The 18,014-nt window shown below is 45.5% G+C and overlaps 8 non-coding genes across 8 annotated transcripts; all 8 read left to right on the top strand.

The window, feature by feature from the left end:
- The first annotated feature begins 252 nt into the window (after positions 1-252).
- On the top strand, positions 253-438 carry LOC130330412 (U2 spliceosomal RNA). Its single transcript, XR_008873576.1, has one exon. It is a non-coding gene; the product is annotated as a U2 spliceosomal RNA (small nuclear RNA).
- A 2,089-nt stretch (positions 439-2,527) lies between these two features.
- On the top strand, positions 2,528-2,718 carry LOC130330392 (U2 spliceosomal RNA). Its single transcript, XR_008873558.1, has one exon. It is a non-coding gene; the product is annotated as a U2 spliceosomal RNA (small nuclear RNA).
- A 2,102-nt stretch (positions 2,719-4,820) lies between these two features.
- Positions 4,821-5,011, top strand: LOC130330391 (U2 spliceosomal RNA). Its single transcript, XR_008873557.1, has one exon. It is a non-coding gene; the product is annotated as a U2 spliceosomal RNA (small nuclear RNA).
- A 2,093-nt stretch (positions 5,012-7,104) lies between these two features.
- Positions 7,105-7,295, top strand: LOC130330389 (U2 spliceosomal RNA). The gene has a single exon (XR_008873555.1). It is a non-coding gene; the product is annotated as a U2 spliceosomal RNA (small nuclear RNA).
- A 2,096-nt stretch (positions 7,296-9,391) lies between these two features.
- LOC130330388 (U2 spliceosomal RNA) lies at positions 9,392-9,582 on the top strand. The gene has a single exon (XR_008873554.1). It is a non-coding gene; the product is annotated as a U2 spliceosomal RNA (small nuclear RNA).
- A 2,092-nt stretch (positions 9,583-11,674) lies between these two features.
- LOC130330387 (U2 spliceosomal RNA) lies at positions 11,675-11,865 on the top strand. Its single transcript, XR_008873553.1, has one exon. It is a non-coding gene; the product is annotated as a U2 spliceosomal RNA (small nuclear RNA).
- A 2,089-nt stretch (positions 11,866-13,954) lies between these two features.
- Positions 13,955-14,145, top strand: LOC130330386 (U2 spliceosomal RNA). The gene has a single exon (XR_008873552.1). It is a non-coding gene; the product is annotated as a U2 spliceosomal RNA (small nuclear RNA).
- A 2,106-nt stretch (positions 14,146-16,251) lies between these two features.
- On the top strand, positions 16,252-16,442 carry LOC130330385 (U2 spliceosomal RNA). Its single transcript, XR_008873551.1, has one exon. It is a non-coding gene; the product is annotated as a U2 spliceosomal RNA (small nuclear RNA).
- The last annotated feature ends 1,572 nt before the right edge of the window (positions 16,443-18,014 follow it).

The raw sequence follows: 18,014 nt of genomic DNA, 5'->3' as shown, positions 1-18,014 counted from the left end.
AAAGCTGGCCCTGAGTGAGATGTACATCTATTACCTAAGAGACAAGAAACAGTTGGGGGCCAGCGAGGCAGCATCCATGTGGTGTCTGCCTCTATGGAACGAAATAACAATATAATCAGTTTTTATGACATTTGTATAATGTTTTATCCTGCCATTTTTATTTTTTCTCCTTTTATTACTGGTTTTATTATTTGTATTTTAAAACTTTTGTGAACCTTTTATTATTTTGCATTTTAAATTTTGTATGGTTTCTTATTTATTCAATAAAATTTTGTTGAAACCTTATCTGTTCTTATCAGTTTAATATCTGATACGTCCCCTATCTGGGGACCATATATTAAATGGATTTTTGAGAACGGGGGCCGATTTCGAAGCTTGCTTCCGTCGCCCTATGCATTGACCCGATATGGCAGTATCTTCGGGTACAGTGCACCACCCCCTTACAGGGTTAAAAAGAAAGATTCCTACTTTCATTGCTACCTGCTTGCTGGCTAGCCAGCTAGCCAGCCCTGTGGGCCTTGCTGCTGCTGCAGCCAAAAAACAAAAGGTGGTGCTGCTGCTGCTTCTGCTGCTTCTGCTTCTGCTTGTGTCTGGCCGCTGTTGGAGCGTCCAGGCACAGGACTTCTGCTGCTGCTGACTAAATGGCCTCCTTAATTGGATCATTTGAGTAGCCAGCACACCTGTGCAGGTAGGGCATGACATGATAGGCAGCTGCCTTGATAGCGGGTGGGTGCTGAATGTTCCTAATTGACAAAATAAGATTAATGCTTATGAAGAAATATAAAATCTCATCCCTTCCCCAATATCGCGCCACACCCCTACCCCTTAATTCCCTGGTTGAACTTGATGGACATATGTCTTTTTTCGACCGTACTAACTATGTAACTATGTAACATAACATGGGGGGGGGGGGGGTCTCCTGGCTGTTCACACAGGTGTGTCATTGCTGTACATTGACCATGCATTGCTTCTGTGGTATTGCAAAGGCAAAGACAAATGCTTCCAGCCATCCATTGCACTAATGGATTGGTCATCAGCTGGCTGTCTATGTCCCGCATCAATATAGACCAAAGTACAGAGGGTTAGGCTATGCTATTGTGCACCTACCTGATGCATCAGAAGGTGCGAGGCCCTTGCTAAATTCTGTGCACAGACTTTGAGATCTATACTTTAGACTGTATCTAAACCTGCTCCAACATGGACTGACATTCTGGCCTACTTTCAGCCGATGCGACTTGTCTGTCGCTGAACAGTCGCTTTTTATGTATTCAGCACCTATGTATAATGTTGTAAAAATGCTCTAGAAGCTAAAGTCGCAGAAATGTCACACATATTTGGCCTGCAACTTTCTGTGCGACAAATTCAGACAGGAAAAATCAGTATAAATCCTTAGAAAATTATCCCCCAGTGTCTCCATCTGCTGGCGGTATTGAATAAGCATTGCTGCACTGATGGGGTATGCATTAGACGAAAAAAAAGAAGAAAAAGAAGAATAATACGCCCAGACAAGAGGCGAAAAGGAGAAAAACGTAAAAAAACGTGAAAAAAAAGTAAGAGGAAGAGAAGGGAAAAAAAGGTGGAAATGGGTTTAAAAGTGATTTCGGCGGAGAAATATATATATATATATATATATATATATATATATATATATATACGCGCACACACACACATATATATAAACGTATTCTCCGTTGAGATATTGCAGCCGCTGCTGTGTCCAGGCCCAGGAGCCTTAGCACTGTGCTGTGATGTCACTCAATACCACTGACATCACTAGGTGTAAACAACATCTCTCCTTTGCTGTGTATGTGACTATGGAGCTGTTTGGTGATGTCGTCTATTATGGCCTTCATAGAAGCAACAGGAGATTGTTGCATCCATCTAGAACCCTCAGAACTACAGTGCTATGATGTCACTCACTTCCACAGGCCTTGCAGAGTGTAAACAACAACAACCCAGCTTTGTTGTGTATGTAACCATAGGGATTTGTGATGTCACCTAGAACCTTCACAGCAGCGACAGCTTTATGAGGAGCATCAGCACTGCTCTGCCTGAGCAGAACCATCACCGCCATAGGTTGTCAAATAACCCGGGTTTAACCCACACAGGTAAGTCCAATGGGGTGCAGGCATGTCCTCTATGCTTACAGCTTCCCGTGGGTGTTGGTTTGATACCGTTTGGGGACAGCCAAGGAGGCAACTGCAGGCAACAAAGGTAGGTGTGTGCTTGTGTGTGTGTTTCCTATGCAGATCCTAAGCCCAGTGTCACATGCAAGTAGGAGGAGTAAGAAGGGTTCCTGGCAAATCCGGGTTATGGATTGCATTTAAAAAGGCCCCGTGGGAGTGCAATGGGCCCCTGTCTTGCTGCTTAGCAATAATGGTATGGGTTTAGGTTCTGCTGTGTGTACTGGTGGTTGACTGCCCCCCAGCCCAGAGTGTGCATGGAAAATTGTCTGGCAGCCTCCCTGACAGCAAGCAGTGATAGTGCCCATGAAGGGCACCTTGTTGGGCCCGCCCCTTTCACGGTTATCGCTTCTCGGCCTTTTGGCTAAGATCAAGTGTAGTATCTGTTCTTATCAGTTTAATATCTGATACGTCCCCTATCTGGGGACCATATATTAAATGGATTTTTGAGAACGGGGGCCGATTTCGAAGCTTGCTTCCGTCGCCCTATGCATTGACCCGATATGGCAGTATCTTCGGGTACAGTGCACCACCCCCTTACAGGGTTAAAAAGAAAGATTCCTACTTTCATTGCTACCTGCTTGCTGGCTAGCCAGCTAGCCAGCCCTGTGGGCCTTGCTGCTGCTGCAGCCAAAAAACAAAAGGTGGTGCTGCTGCTGCTTCTGCTGCTTCTGCTTCTGCTTGTGTCTGGCCGCTGTTGGAGCGTCCAGGCACAGGACTTCTGCTGCTGCTGACTAAATGGCCTCCTTAATTGGATCATTTGAGTAGCCAGCACACCTGTGCAGGTAGGGCATGACATGATAGGCAGCTGCCTTGATAGCGGGTGGGTGCTGAATGTTCCTAATTGACAAAATAAGATTAATGCTTATGAAGAAATATAAAATCTCATCCCTTCCCCAATATCGCGCCACACCCCTACCCCTTAATTCCCTGGTTGAACTTGATGGACATATGTCTTTTTTCGACCGTACTAACTATGTAACTATGTAACATAACATGGGGGGGGGGGGGGGTCTCCTGGCTGTTCACACAGGTGTGTCATTGCTGTACATTGACCATGCATTGCTTCTGTGGTATTGCAAAGGCAAAGACAAATGCTTCCAGCCATCCATTGCACTAATGGATTGGTCATCAGCTGGCTGTCTATGTCCCGCATCAATATAGACCAAAGTACAGAGGGTTAGGCTATGCTATTGTGCACCTACCTGATGCATCAGAAGGTGCGAGGCCCTTGCTAAATTCTGTGCACAGACTTTGAGATCTATACTTTAGACTGTATCTAAACCTGCTCCAACATGGACTGACATTCTGGCCTACTTTCAGCCGATGCGACTTGTCTGTCGCTGAACAGTAGCTTTTTATGTATTCAGCACCTATGTATAATGTTGTAAAAATGCTCTAGAAGCTAAAGTCGCAGAAATGTCACACATATTTGGCCTGCAACTTTCTGTGCGACAAATTCAGACAGGAAAAATCAGTATAAATCCTTAGAAAATTATCCCCCAGTGTCTCCATCTGCTGGCGGTATTGAATAAGCATTGCTGCACTGATGGGGTATGCATTAGACGAAAAAAAAGAAGAAAAAGAAGAATAATACGCCCAGAAAAGAGGCGAAAAGGAGAAAAACGTAAAAAAACGTGAAAAAAAAGTAAGAGGAAGAGAAGGGAAAAAAAGGTGGAAATGGGTTTAAAAGTGATTTCGGCGGAGAAATATATATATATATATATATATATATATATATATATATATATATATATATATACGCGCACACACACACATATATATATAAACGTATTCTCCGTTGAGATATTGCAGCCGCTGCTGTGTCCAGGCCCAGGAGCCTTAGCACTGTGCTGTGATGTCACTCAATACCACTGACATCACTAGGTGTAAACAACATCTCTCCTTTGCTGTGTATGTGACTATGGAGCTGTTTGGTGATGTCGTCTATTATGGCCTTCATAGAAGCAACAGGAGATTGTTGCATCCATCTAGAACCCTCAGAACTACAGTGCTATGATGTCACTCACTTCCACAGGCCTTGCAGAGTGTAAACAACAACAACCCAGCTTTGTTGTGTATGTAACCATAGGGATTTGTGATGTCACCTAGAACCTTCACAGCAGCGACAGCTTTATGAGGAGCATCAGCACTGCTCTGCCTGAGCAGAACCATCACCGCCATAGGTTGTCAAATAACCCGGGTTTAACCCACACAGGTAAGTCCAATGGGGTGCAGGCATGTCCTCTATGCTTACAGCTTCCCGTGGGTGTTGGTTTGATACCGTTTGGGGACAGCCAAGGAGGCATCTGCAGGCAACAAAGGTAGGTGTGTGCTTGTGTGTGTGTTTCCTATGCAGATCCTAAGCCCAGTGTCACATGCAAGTAGGAGGAGTAAGAAGGGTTCCTGGCAAATCCGGGTTATGGATTGCATTTAAAAAGGCCCCGTGGGAGTGCAATGGGCCCCTGTCTTGCTGCTTAGCAATAATGGTATGGGTTTAGGTTCTGCTGTGTGTACTGGTGGTTGACTGCCCCCCAGCCCAGAGTGTGCATGGAAAATTGTCTGGCAGCCTCCCTGACAGCAAGCAGTGATAGTGCCCATGAAGGGCACCTTGTTGGGCCCGCCCCTTTCACGGTTATCGCTTCTCGGCCTTTTGGCTAAGATCAAGTGTAGTATCTGTTCTTATCAGTTTAATATCTGATACGTCCCCTATCTGGGGACCATATATTAAATGGATTTTTGAGAACGGGGGCCGATTTCGAAGCTTGCTTCCGTCGCCCTATGCATTGACCCGATATGGCAGTATCTTCGGGTACAGTGCACCACCCCCTTACAGGGTTAAAAAGAAAGATTCCTACTTTCATTGCTACCTGCTTGCTGGCTAGCCAGCTAGCCAGCCCTGTGGGCCTTGCTGCTGCTGCAGCCAAAAAACAAAAGGTGGTGCTGCTGCTGCTTCTGCTGCTTCTGCTTCTGCTTGTGTCTGGCCGCTGTTGGAGCGTCCAGGCACAGGACTTCTGCTGCTGCTGACTAAATGGCCTCCTTAATTGGATCATTTGAGTAGCCAGCACACCTGTGCAGGTAGGGCATGACATGATAGGCAGCTGCCTTGATAGCGGGTGGGTGCTGAATGTTCCTAATTGACAAAATAAGATTAATGCTTATGAAGAAATATAAAATCTCATCCCTTCCCCAATATCGCGCCACACCCCTACCCCTTAATTCCCTGGTTGAACTTGATGGACATATGTCTTTTTTCGACCGTACTAACTATGTAATTATGTAACATAACATGGGGGGGGGGGGGGGGTCTCCTGGCTGTTCACACAGGTGTGTCATTGCTGTACATTGACCATGCATTGCTTCTGTGGTATTGCAAAGGCAAAGACAAATGCTTCCAGCCATCCATTGCACTAATGGTTTGGTCATCAGCTGGCTGTCTATGTCCCGCATCAATATAGACCAAAGTACAGAGGGTTAGGCTATGCTATTGTGCACCTACCTGATGCATCAGAAGGTGCGAGGCCCTTGCTAAATTCTGTGCACAGACTTTGAGATCTATACTTTAGACTGTATCTAAACCTGCTCCAACATGGACTGACATTCTGGCCTACTTTCAGCCGATGCGACTTGTCTGTCGCTGAACAGTCGCTTTTTATGTATTCAGCACCTATGTATAATGTTGTAAAAATGCTCTAGAAGCTAAAGTCGCAGAAATGTCACACATATTTGGCCTGCAACTTTCTGTGCGACAAATTCAGACAGGAAAAATCAGTATAAATCCTTAGAAAATTATCCCCCAGTGTCTCCATCTGCTGGCGGTATTGAATAAGCATTGCTGCACTGATGGGGTATGCATTAGACGAAAAAAAAGAAGAAAAAGAAGAATAATACGCCCAGAAAAGAGGCGAAAAGGAGAAAAACGTAAAAAAACGTGAAAAAAAAGTAAGAGGAAGAGAAGGGAAAAAAAGGTGGAAATGGGTTTAAAAGTGATTTCGGCGGAGAAATATATATATATATATATATATATATATATATATATATATATACGCGCACACACACACATATATATATAAACGTATTCTCCGTTGAGATATTGCAGCCGCTGCTGTGTCCAGGCCCAGGAGCCTTAGCTCTGTGCTGTGATGTCACTCAATACCACTGACATCACTAGGTGTAAACAACATCTCTCCTTTGCTGTGTATGTGACTATGGAGCTGTTTGGTGATGTCGTCTATTATGGCCTTCATAGAAGCAACAGGAGATTGTTGCATCCATCTAGAACCCTCAGAACTACAGTGCTATGATGTCACTCACTTCCACAGGCCTTGCAGAGTGTAAACAACAACAACCCAGCTTTGTTGTGTATGTAACCATAGGGATTTGTGATGTCACCTAGAACCTTCACAGCAGCGACAGCTTTATGAGGAGCATCAGCACTGCTCTGCCTGAGCAGAACCATCACCGCCATAGGTTGTCAAATAACCCGGGTTTAACCCACACAGGTAAGTCCAATGGGGTGCAGGCATGTCCTCTATGCTTACAGCTTCCCGTGGGTGTTGGTTTGATACCGTTTGGGGACAGCCAAGGAGGCATCTGCAGGCAACAAAGGTAGGTGTGTGCTTGTGTGTGTGTTTCCTATGCAGATCCTAAGCCCAGTGTCACATGCAAGTAGGAGGAGTAAGAAGGGTTCCTGGCAAATCCGGGATATGGATTGCATTTAAAAAGGCCCCGTGGGAGTGCAATGGGCCCCTGTCTTGCTGCTTAGCAATAATGGTATGGGTTTAGGTTCTGCTGTGTGTACTGGTGGTTGACTGCCCCCCAGCCCAGAGTGTGCATGGAAAATTGTCTGGCAGCCTCCCTGACAGCAAGCAGTGATAGTGCCCATGAAGGGCACCTTGTTGGGCCCGCCCCTTTCACGGTTATCGCTTCTCGGCCTTTTGGCTAAGATCAAGTGTAGTATCTGTTCTTATCAGTTTAATATCTGATACGTCCCCTATCTGGGGACCATATATTAAATGGATTTTTGAGAACGGGGGCCGATTTCGAAGCTTGCTTCCGTCGCCCTATGCATTGACCCGATATGGCAGTATCTTCGGGTACAGTGCACCACCCCCTTACAGGGTTAAAAAGAAAGATTCCTACTTTCATTGCTACCTGCTTGCTGGCTAGCCAGCTAGCCAGCCCTGTGGGCCTTGCTGCTGCTGCAGCCAAAAAACAAAAGGTGGTGCTGCTGCTGCTTCTGCTGCTTCTGCTTCTGCTTGTGTCTGGCCGCTGTTGGAGCGTCCAGGCACAGGACTTCTGCTGCTGCTGACTAAATGGCCTCCTTAATTGGATCATTTGAGTAGCCAGCACACCTGTGCAGGTAGGGCATGACATGATAGGCAGCTGCCTTGATAGCGGGTGGGTGCTGAATGTTCCTAATTGACAAAATAAGATTAATGCTTATGAAGAAATATAAAATCTCATCCCTTCCCCAATATCGCGCCACACCCCTACCCCTTAATTCCCTGGTTGAACTTGATGGACATATGTCTTTTTTCGACCGTACTAACTATGTAACTATGTAACATAACATGGGGGGGGGGGGGTCTCCTGGCTGTTCACACAGGTGTGTCATTGCTGTACATTGACCATGCATTGCTTCTGTGGTATTGCAAAGGCAAAGACAAATGCTTCCAGCCATCCATTGCACTAATGGATTGGTCATCAGCTGGCTGTCTATGTCCCGCATCAATATAGACCAAAGTACAGAGGGTTAGGCTATGCTATTGTGCACCTACCTGATGCATCAGAAGGTGCGAGGCCCTTGCTAAATTCTGTGCACAGACTTTGAGATCTATACTTTAGACTGTATCTAAACCTGCTCCAACATGGACTGACATTCTGGCCTACTTTCAGCCGATGCGACTTGTCTGTCGCTGAACAGTCGCTTTTTATGTATTCAGCACCTATGTATAATGTTGTAAAAATGCTCTAGAAGCTAAAGTCGCAGAAATGTCACACATATTTGGCCTGCAACTTTCTGTGCGACAAATTCAGACAGGAAAAATCAGTATAAATCCTTAGAAAATTATCCCCCAGTGTCTCCATCTGCTGGCGGTATTGAATAAGCATTGCTGCACTGATGGGGTATGCATTAGACGAAAAAAAAGAAGAAAAAGAAGAATAATACGCCCAGAAAAGAGGCGAAAAGGAGAAAAACGTAAAAAAACGTGAAAAAAAAGTAAGAGGAAGAGAAGGGAAAAAAAGGTGGAAATGGGTTTAAAAGTGATTTCGGCGGAGAAATATATATATATATATATATATATATATATATATATATATATATATATATACGCGCACACACACACATATATATAAACGTATTCTCCGTTGAGATATTGCAGCCGCTGCTGTGTCCAGGCCCAGGAGCCTTAGCACTGTGCTGTAATGTCACTCAATACCACTGACATCACTAGGTGTAAACAACATCTCTCCTTTGCTGTGTATGTGACTATGGAGCTGTTTGGTGATGTCGTCTATTATGGCCTTCATAGAAGCAACAGGAGATTGTTGCATCCATCTAGAACCCACAGAACTACAGTGCTATGATGTCACTCACTTCCACAGGCCTTGCAGAGTGTAAACAACAACAACCCAGCTTTGTTGTGTATGTAACCATAGGGATTTGTGATGTCACCTAGAACCTTCACAGCAGCGACAGCTTTATGAGGAGCATCAGCACTGCTCTGCCTGAGCAGAACCATCACCGCCATAGGTTGTCAAATAACCCGGGTTTAACCCACACAGGTAAGTCCAATGGGGTGCAGGCATGTCCTCTATGCTTACAGCTTCCCGTGGGTGTTGGTTTGATACCGTTTGGGGACAGCCAAGGAGGCATCTGCAGGCAACAAAGGTAGGTGTGTGCTTGTGTGTGTGTTTCCTATGCAGATCCTAAGCCCAGTGTCACATGCAAGTAGGAGGAGTAAGAAGGGTTCCTGGCAAATCCGGGTTATGGATTGCATTTAAAAAGGCCCCGTGGGAGTGCAATGGGCCCCTGTCTTGCTGCTTAGCAATAATGGTATGGGTTTAGGTTCTGCTGTGTGTACTGGTGGTTGACTGCCCCCCAGCCCAGAGTGTGCATGGAAAATTGTCTGGCAGCCTCCCTGACAGCAAGCAGTGATAGTGCCCATGAAGGGCAGCTTGTTGGGCCCGCCCCTTTCACGGTTATCGCTTCTCGGCCTTTTGGCTAAGATCAAGTGTAGTATCTGTTCTTATCAGTTTAATATCTGATACGTCCCCTATCTGGGGACCATATATTAAATGGATTTTTGAGAACGGGGGCCGATTTCGAAGCTTGCTTCCGTCGCCCTATGCATTGACCCGATATGGCAGTATCTTCGGGTACAGTGCACCACCCCCTTACAGGGTTAAAAAGAAAGATTCCTACTTTCATTGCTACCTGCTTGCTGGCTAGCCAGCTAGCCAGCCCTGTGGGCCTTGCTGCTGCTGCAGCCAAAAAACAAAAGGTGGTGCTGCTGCTGCTTCTGCTGCTTCTGCTTCTGCTTGTGTCTGGCCGCTGTTGGAGCGTCCAGGCACAGGACTTCTGCTGCTGCTGACTAAATGGCCTCCTTAATTGGATCATTTGAGTAGCCAGCACACCTGTGCAGGTAGGGCATGACATGATAGGCAGCTGCCTTGATAGCGGGTGGGTGCTGAATCTTCCTAATTGACAAAATAAGATTAATGCTTATGAAGAAATATAAAATCTCATCCCTTCCCCAATATCGCGCCACACCCCTACCCCTTAATTCCCTGGTTGAACTTGATGGACATATGTCTTTTTTCGACCGTACTAACTATGTAACTATGTAACATAACATGGGGGGGGGGGGGTCTCCTGGCTGTTCACACAGGTGTGTCATTGCTGTACATTGACCATGCATTGCTTCTGTGGTATTGCAAAGGCAAAGACAAATGCTTCCAGCCATCCATTGCACTAATGGATTGGTCATCAGCTGGCTGTCTATGTCCCGCATCAATATAGACCAAAGTACAGAGGGTTAGGCTATGCTATTGTGCACCTACCTGATGCATCAGAAGGTGCGAGGCCCTTGCTAAATTCTGTGCACAGACTTTGAGATCTATACTTTAGACTGTATCTAAACCTGCTCCAACATGGACTGACATTCTGGCCTACTTTCAGCCGATGCGACTTGTCTGTCGCTGAACAGTCGCTTTTTATGTATTCAGCACCTATGTATAATGTTGTAAAAATGCTCTAGAAGCTAAAGTCGCAGAAATGTCACACATATTTGGCCTGCAACTTTCTGTGCGACAAATTCAGACAGGAAAAATCAGTATAAATCCTTAGAAAATTATCCCCCAGTGTCTCCATCTGCTGGCGGTATTGAATAAGCATTGCTGCACTGATGGGGTATGCATTAGACGAAAAAAAAGAAGAAAAAGAAGAATAATACGCCCAGAAAAGAGGCGAAAAGGAGAAAAACGTAAAAAAACGTGAAAAAAAAGTAAGAGGAAGAGAAGGGAAAAAAAGGTGGAAATGGGTTTAAAAGTGATTTCGGCGGAGAAATATATATATATATATATATATATATATATATATATATATATATATACGCGCACACACACACATATATATAAACGTATTCTCCGTTGAGATATTGCAGCCGCTGCTGTGTCCAGGCCCAGGAGCCTTAGCACTGTGCTGTGATGTCACTCAATACCACTGACATCACTAGGTGTAAACAACATCTCTCCTTTGCTGTGTATGTGACTATGGAGCTGTTTGGTGATGTCGTCTATTATGGCCTTCATAGAAGCAACAGGAGATTGTTGCATCCATCTAGAACCCTCAGAACTACAGTGCTATGATGTCACTCACTTCCACAGGCCTTGCAGAGTGTAAACAACAACAACCCAGCTTTGTTGTGTATGTAACCATAGGGATTTGTGATGTCACCTAGAACCTTCACAGCAGTGACAGCTTTATGAGGAGCATCAGCACTGCTCTGCCTGAGCAGAACCATCACCGCCATAGGTTGTCAAATAACCCGGGTTTAACCCACACAGGTAAGTCCAATGGGGTGCAGGCATGTCCTCTATGCTTACAGCTTCCCGTGGGTGTTGGTTTGATACTGTTTGGGGACAGCCAAGGAGGCATCTGCAGGCAACAAAGGTAGGTGTGTGCTTGTGTGTGTGTTTCCTATGCAGATCCTAAGCCCAGTGTCACATGCAAGTAGGAGGAGTAAGAAGGGTTCCTGGCAAATCCGGGTTATGGATTGCATTTAAAAAGGCCCCGTGGGAGTGCAATGGGCCCCTGTCTTGCTGCTTAGCAATAATGGTATGGGTTTAGGTTCTGCTGTGTGTACTGGTGGTTGACTGCCCCCCAGCCCAGAGTGTGCATGGAAAATTGTCTGGCAGCCTCCCTGACAGCAAGCAGTGATAGTGCCCATGAAGGGCAGCTTGTTGGGCCCGCCCCTTTCACGGTTATCGCTTCTCGGCCTTTTGGCTAAGATCAAGTGTAGTATCTGTTCTTATCAGTTTAATATCTGATACGTCCCCTATCTGGGGACCATATATTAAATGGATTTTTGAGAACGGGGGCCGATTTCGAAGCTTGCTTCCGTCGCCCTATGCATTGACCCGATATGGCAGTATCTTCGGGTACAGTGCACCACCCCCTTACAGGGTTAAAAAGAAAGATTCCTACTTTCATTGCTACCTGCTTGCTGGCTAGCCAGCTAGCCAGCCCTGTGGGCCTTGCTGCTGCTGCAGCCAAAAAACAAAAGGTGGTGCTGCTGCTGCTTCTGCTGCTTCTGCTTCTGCTTGTGTCTGGCCGCTGTTGGAGCGTCCAGGCACAGGACTTCTGCTGCTGCTGACTAAATGGCCTCCTTAATTGGATCATTTGAGTAGCCAGCACACCTGTGCAGGTAGGGCATGACATGATAGGCAGCTGCCTTGATAGCGGGTGGGTGCTGAATCTTCCTAATTGACAAAATAAGATTAATGCTTATGAAGAAATATAAAATCTCATCCCTTCCCCAATATCGCGCCACACCCCTACCCCTTAATTCCCTGGTTGAACTTGATGGACATATGTCTTTTTTCGACCGTACTAACTATGTAACTATGTAACATAACATGGGGGGGGGGGGGGTCTCCTGGCTGTTCACACAGGTGTGTCATTGCTGTACATTGACCATGCATTGCTTCTGTGGTATTGCAAAGGCAAAGACAAATGCTTCCAGCCATCCATTGCACTAATGGATTGGTCATCAGCTGGCTGTCTATGTCCCGCATCAATATAGACCAAAGTACAGAGGGTTAGGCTATGCTATTGTGCACCTACCTGATGCATCAGAAGGTGCGAGGCCCTTGCTAAATTCTGTGCACAGACTTTGAGATCTATACTTTAGACTGTATCTAAACCTGCTCCAACATGGACTGACATTCTGGCCTACTTTCAGCCGATGCGACTTGTCTGTCGCTGAACAGTCGCTTTTTATGTATTCAGCACCTATGTATAATGTTGTAAAAATGCTCTAGAAGCTAAAGTCGCAGAAATGTCACACATATTTGGCCTGCAACTTTCTGTGCGACAAATTCAGACAGGAAAAATCAGTATAAATCCTTAGAAAATTATCCCCCAGTGTCTCCATCTGCTGGCGGTATTGAATAAGCATTGCTGCACTGATGGGGTATGCATTAGACGAAAAAAAAGAAGAAAAAGAAGAATAATACGCCCAGAAAAGAGGCGAAAAGGAGAAAAACGTAAAAAAACGTGAAAAAAAAGTAAGAGGAAGAGAAGGGAAAAAAAGGTGGAAATGGGTTTAAAAGTGATTTCGGCGGAGAAATATATATATATATATATATATATATATATATATATATATATACGCGCACACACACACATATATATAAACGTATTCTCCGTTGAGATATTGCAGCCGCTGCTGTGTCCAGGCCCAGGAGCCTTAGCACTGTGCTGTGATGTCACTCAATACCACTGACATCACTAGGTGTAAACAACATCTCTCCTTTGCTGTGTATGTGACTATGGAGCTGTTTGGTGATGTCGTCTATTATGGCCTTCATAGAAGCAACAGGAGATTGTTGCATCCATCTAGAACCCTCAGAACTACAGTGCTATGATGTCACTCACTTCCACAGGCCTTGCAGAGTGTAAACAACAACAACCCAGCTTTGTTGTGTATGTAACCATAGGGATTTGTGATGTCACCTAGAACCTTCACAGCAGCGACAGCTTTATGAGGAGCATCAGCACTGCTCTGCCTGAGCAGAACCATCACCGCCATAGGTTGTCAAATAACCCGGGTTTAACCCACACAGGTAAGTCCAATGGGGTGCAGGCATGTCCTCTATGCTTACAGCTTCCCGTGGGTGTTGGTTTGATACCGTTTGGGGACAGCCAAGGAGGCATCTGCAGGCAACAAAGGTAGGTGTGTGCTTGTGTGTGTGTTTCCTATGCAGATCCTAAGCCCAGTGTCACATGCAAGTAGGAGGAGTAAGAAGGGTTCCTGGCAAATCCGGGTTATGGATTGCATTTAAAAAGGCCCCGTGGGAGTGCAATGGGCCCCTGTCTTGCTGCTTAGCAATAATGGTATGGGTTTAGGTTCTGCTGTGTGTACTGGTGGTTGACTGCCCCCCAGCCCAGAGTGTGCATGGAAAATTGTCTGGCAGCCTCCCTGACAGCAAGCAGTGATAGTGCCCATGAAGGGCACCTTGTTGGGCCCGCCCCTTTCACGGTTATCGCTTCTCGGCCTTTTGGCTAAGATCAAGTGTAGTATCTGTTCTTATCAGTTTAATATCTGATACGTCCCCTATCTGGGGACCATATATTAAATGGATTTTTGAGAACGGGGGCCGATTTCGAAGCTTGCTTCCGTCGCCCTATGCATTGACCCGATATGGCAGTATCTTCGGGTACAGTGCACCACCCCCTTACAGGGTTAAAAAGAAAGATTCCTACTTTCATTGCTACCTGCTTGCTGGCTAGCCAGCTAGCCAGCCCTGTGGGCCTTGCTGCTGCTGCAGCCAAAAAACGAAAGGTGGTGCTGCTGCTGCTTCTGCTGCTTCTGCTTCTGCTTGTGTCTGGCCGCTGTTGGAGCGTCCAGGCACAGGACTTCTGCTGCTGCTGACTAAATGGCCTCCTTAATTGGATCATTTGAGTAGCCAGCACACCTGTGCAGGTAGGGCATGACATGATAGGCAGCTGCCTTGATAGCGGGTGGGTGCTGAATGTTCCTAATTGACAAAATAAGATTAATGCTTATGAAGAAATATAAAATCTCATCCCTTCCCCAATATCGCGCCACACCCCTACCCCTTAATTCCCTGGTTGAACTTGATGGACATATGTCTTTTTTCGACCGTACTAACTATGTAACTATGTAACATAACATGGGGGGCGGGGGGGGGGTCTCCTGGCTGTTCACACAGGTGTGTCATTGCTGTACATTGACCATGCATTGCTTCTGTGGTATTGCAAAGGCAAAGACAAATGCTTCCAGCCATCCATTGCACTAATGGATTGGTCATCAGCTGGCTGTCTATGTCCCGCATCAATATAGACCAAAGTACAGAGGGTTAGGCTATGCTATTGTGCACCTACCTGATGCATCAGAAGGTGCGAGGCCCTTGCTAAATTCTGTGCACAGACTTTGAGATCTATACTTTAGACTGTATCTAAACCTGCTCCAACATGGACTGACATTCTGGCCTACTTTCAGCCGATGCGACTTGTCTGTCGCTGAACAGTCGCTTTTTATGTATTCAGCACCTATGTATAATGTTGTAAAAATGCTCTAGAAGCTAAAGTCGCAGAAATGTCACACATATTTGGCCTGCAACTTTCTGTGCGACAAATTCAGACAGGAAAAATCAGTATAAATCCTTAGAAAATTATCCCCCAGTGTCTCCATCTGCTGGCGGTATTGAATAAGCATTGCTGCACTGATGGGGTATGCATTAGACGAAAAAAAAGAAGAAAAAGAAGAATAATACGCCCAGAAAAGAGGCGAAAAGGAGAAAAACGTAAAAAAACGTGAAAAAAAAGTAAGAGGAAGAGAAGGGAAAAAAAGGTGGAAATGGGTTTAAAAGTGATTTCGGCGGAGAAATATATATATATATATATATATATATATATATATATATATATATATATATATATATACGCGCACACACACACATATATATAAACGTATTCTCCGTTGAGATATTGCAGCCGCTGCTGTGTCCAGGCCCAGGAGCCTTAGCACTGTGCTGTGATGTCACTCAATACCACTGACATCACTAGGTGTAAACAACATCTCTCCTTTGCTGTGTATGTGACTATGGAGCTGTTTGGTGATGTCGTCTATTATGGCCTTCATAGAAGCAACAGGAGATTGTTGCATCCATCTAGAACCCTCAGAACTACAGTGCTATGATGTCACTCACTTCCACAGGCCTTGCAGAGTGTAAACAACAACAACCCAGCTTTGTTGTGTATGTAACCATAGGGATTTGTGATGTCACCTAGAACCTTCACAGCAGCGACAGCTTTATGAGGAGCATCAGCACTGCTCTGCCTGAGCAGAACCATCACCGCCATAGGTTGTCAAATAACCCGGGTTTAACCCACACAGGTAAGTCCAATGGGGTGCAGGCATGTCCTCTATGCTTACAGCTTTCCGTGGGTGTTGGTTTGATACCGTTTGGGGACAGCCAAGGAGGCATCTGCAGGCATCAAAGGTAGGTGTGTGCTTGTGTGTGTGTTTCCTATGCAGATCCTAAGCCCAGTGTCACATGCAAGTAGGAGGAGTAAGAAGGGTTCCTGGCAAATCCGGGTTATGGATTGCATTTAAAAAGGCCCCGTGGGAGTGCAATGGGCCCCTGTCTTGCTGCTTAGCAATAATGGTATGGGTTTAGGTTCTGCTGTGTGTACTGGTGGTTGACTGCCCCCCAGCCCAGAGTGTGCATGGAAAATTGTCTGGCAGCCTCCCTGACAGCAAGCAGTGATAGTGCCCATGAAGGGCACCTTGTTGGGCCCGCCCCTTTCACGGTTATCGCTTCTCGGCCTTTTGGCTAAGATCAAGTGTAGTATCTGTTCTTATCAGTTTAATATCTGATACGTCCCCTATCTGGGGACCATATATTAAATGGATTTTTGAGAACGGGGGCCGATTTCGAAGCTTGCTTCCGTCGCCCTATGCATTGACCCGATATGGCAGTATCTTCGGGTACAGTGCACCACCCCCTTACAGGGTTAAAAAGAAAGATTCCTACTTTCATTGCTACCTGCTTGCTGGCTAGCCAGCTAGCCAGCCCTGTGGGCCTTGCTGCTGCTGCAGCCAAAAAACAAAAGGTGGTGCTGCTGCTGCTTCTGCTTCTGCTTGTGTCTGGCCGCTGTTGGAGCGTCCAGGCACAGGACTTCTGCTGCTGCTGACTAAATGGCCTCCTTAATTGGATCATTTGAGTAGCCAGCACACCTGTGCAGGTAGGGCATGACATGATAGGCAGCTGCCTTGATAGCGGGTGGGTGCTGAATGTTCCTAATTGACAAAATAAGATTAATGCTTATGAAGAAATATAAAATCTCATCCCTTCCCCAATATCGCGCCACACCCCTACCCCTTAATTCCCTGGTTGAACTTGATGGACATATGTCTTTTTTCGACCGTACTAACTATGTAACTATGTAACATAACATGGGGGGGGGGGGGGTCTCCTGGCTGTTCACACAGGTGTGTCATTGCTGTACATTGACCATGCATTGCTTCTGTGGTATTGCAAAGGCAAAGACAAATGCTTCCAGCCATCCATTGCACTAATGGATTGGTCATCAGCTGGCTGTCTATGTCCCGCATCAATATAGACCAAAGTACAGAGGGTTAGGCTATGCTATTGTGCACCTACCTGATGCATCAGAAGGTGCGAGGCCCTTGCTAAATTCTGTGCACAGACTTTGAGATCTATACTTTAGACTGTATCTAAACCTGCTCCAACATGGACTGACATTCTGGCCTACTTTCAGCCGATGCGACTTGTCTGTCGCTGAACAGTCGCTTTTTATATATTCAGCACCTATGTATAATGTTGTAAAAATGCTCTAGAAGCTAAAGTCGCAGAAATGTCACACATATTTGGCCTGCAACTTTCTGTGCGACAAATTCAGACAGGAAAAATCAGTATAAATCCTTAGAAAATTATCCCCCAGTGTCTCCATCTGCTGGCGGTATTGAATAAGCATTGCTGCACTGATGGGGTATGCATTAGACGAAAAAAAAGAAGAAAAAGAAGAATAATACGCCCAGAAAAGAGGCGAAAAGGAGAAAAACGTAAAAAAACGTGAAAAAAAAGTAAGAGGAAGAGAAGGTAAAAAAAGGTGGAAATGGGTTTAAAAGTGATTTCGGTGGAGAAATATATATATATATATATATATATATATATATATATATATATATACGCGCACACACACACACATATATAAACGTATTCTCCGTTGAGATATTGCAGCCGCTGCTGTGTCCAGGCCCAGGAGCCTTAGCACTGTGCTGTGATGTCACTCAATACCACTGACATCACTAGGTGTAAACAACATCTCTCCTTTGCTGTGTATGTGACTATGGAGCTGTTTGGTGATGTCGTCTATTATGGCCTTCATAGAAGCAACAGGAGATTGTTGCATCCATCTAGAACCCTCAGAACTACAGTGCTATGATGTCACTCACTTCCACAGGCCTTGCAGAGTGTAAACAACAACAACCCAGCTTTGTTGTGTATGTAACCATAGGGATTTGTGATGTCACCTAGAACCTTCACAGCAGC

Source organism: Hyla sarda, unplaced genomic scaffold, assembly GCF_029499605.1.
Source record: "Hyla sarda isolate aHylSar1 unplaced genomic scaffold, aHylSar1.hap1 scaffold_335, whole genome shotgun sequence".
In the NCBI taxonomy this organism is placed as follows: domain Eukaryota; kingdom Metazoa; phylum Chordata; class Amphibia; order Anura; family Hylidae; genus Hyla; species Hyla sarda.
This window is presented reverse-complemented; position numbering and strand designations above follow the sequence as displayed.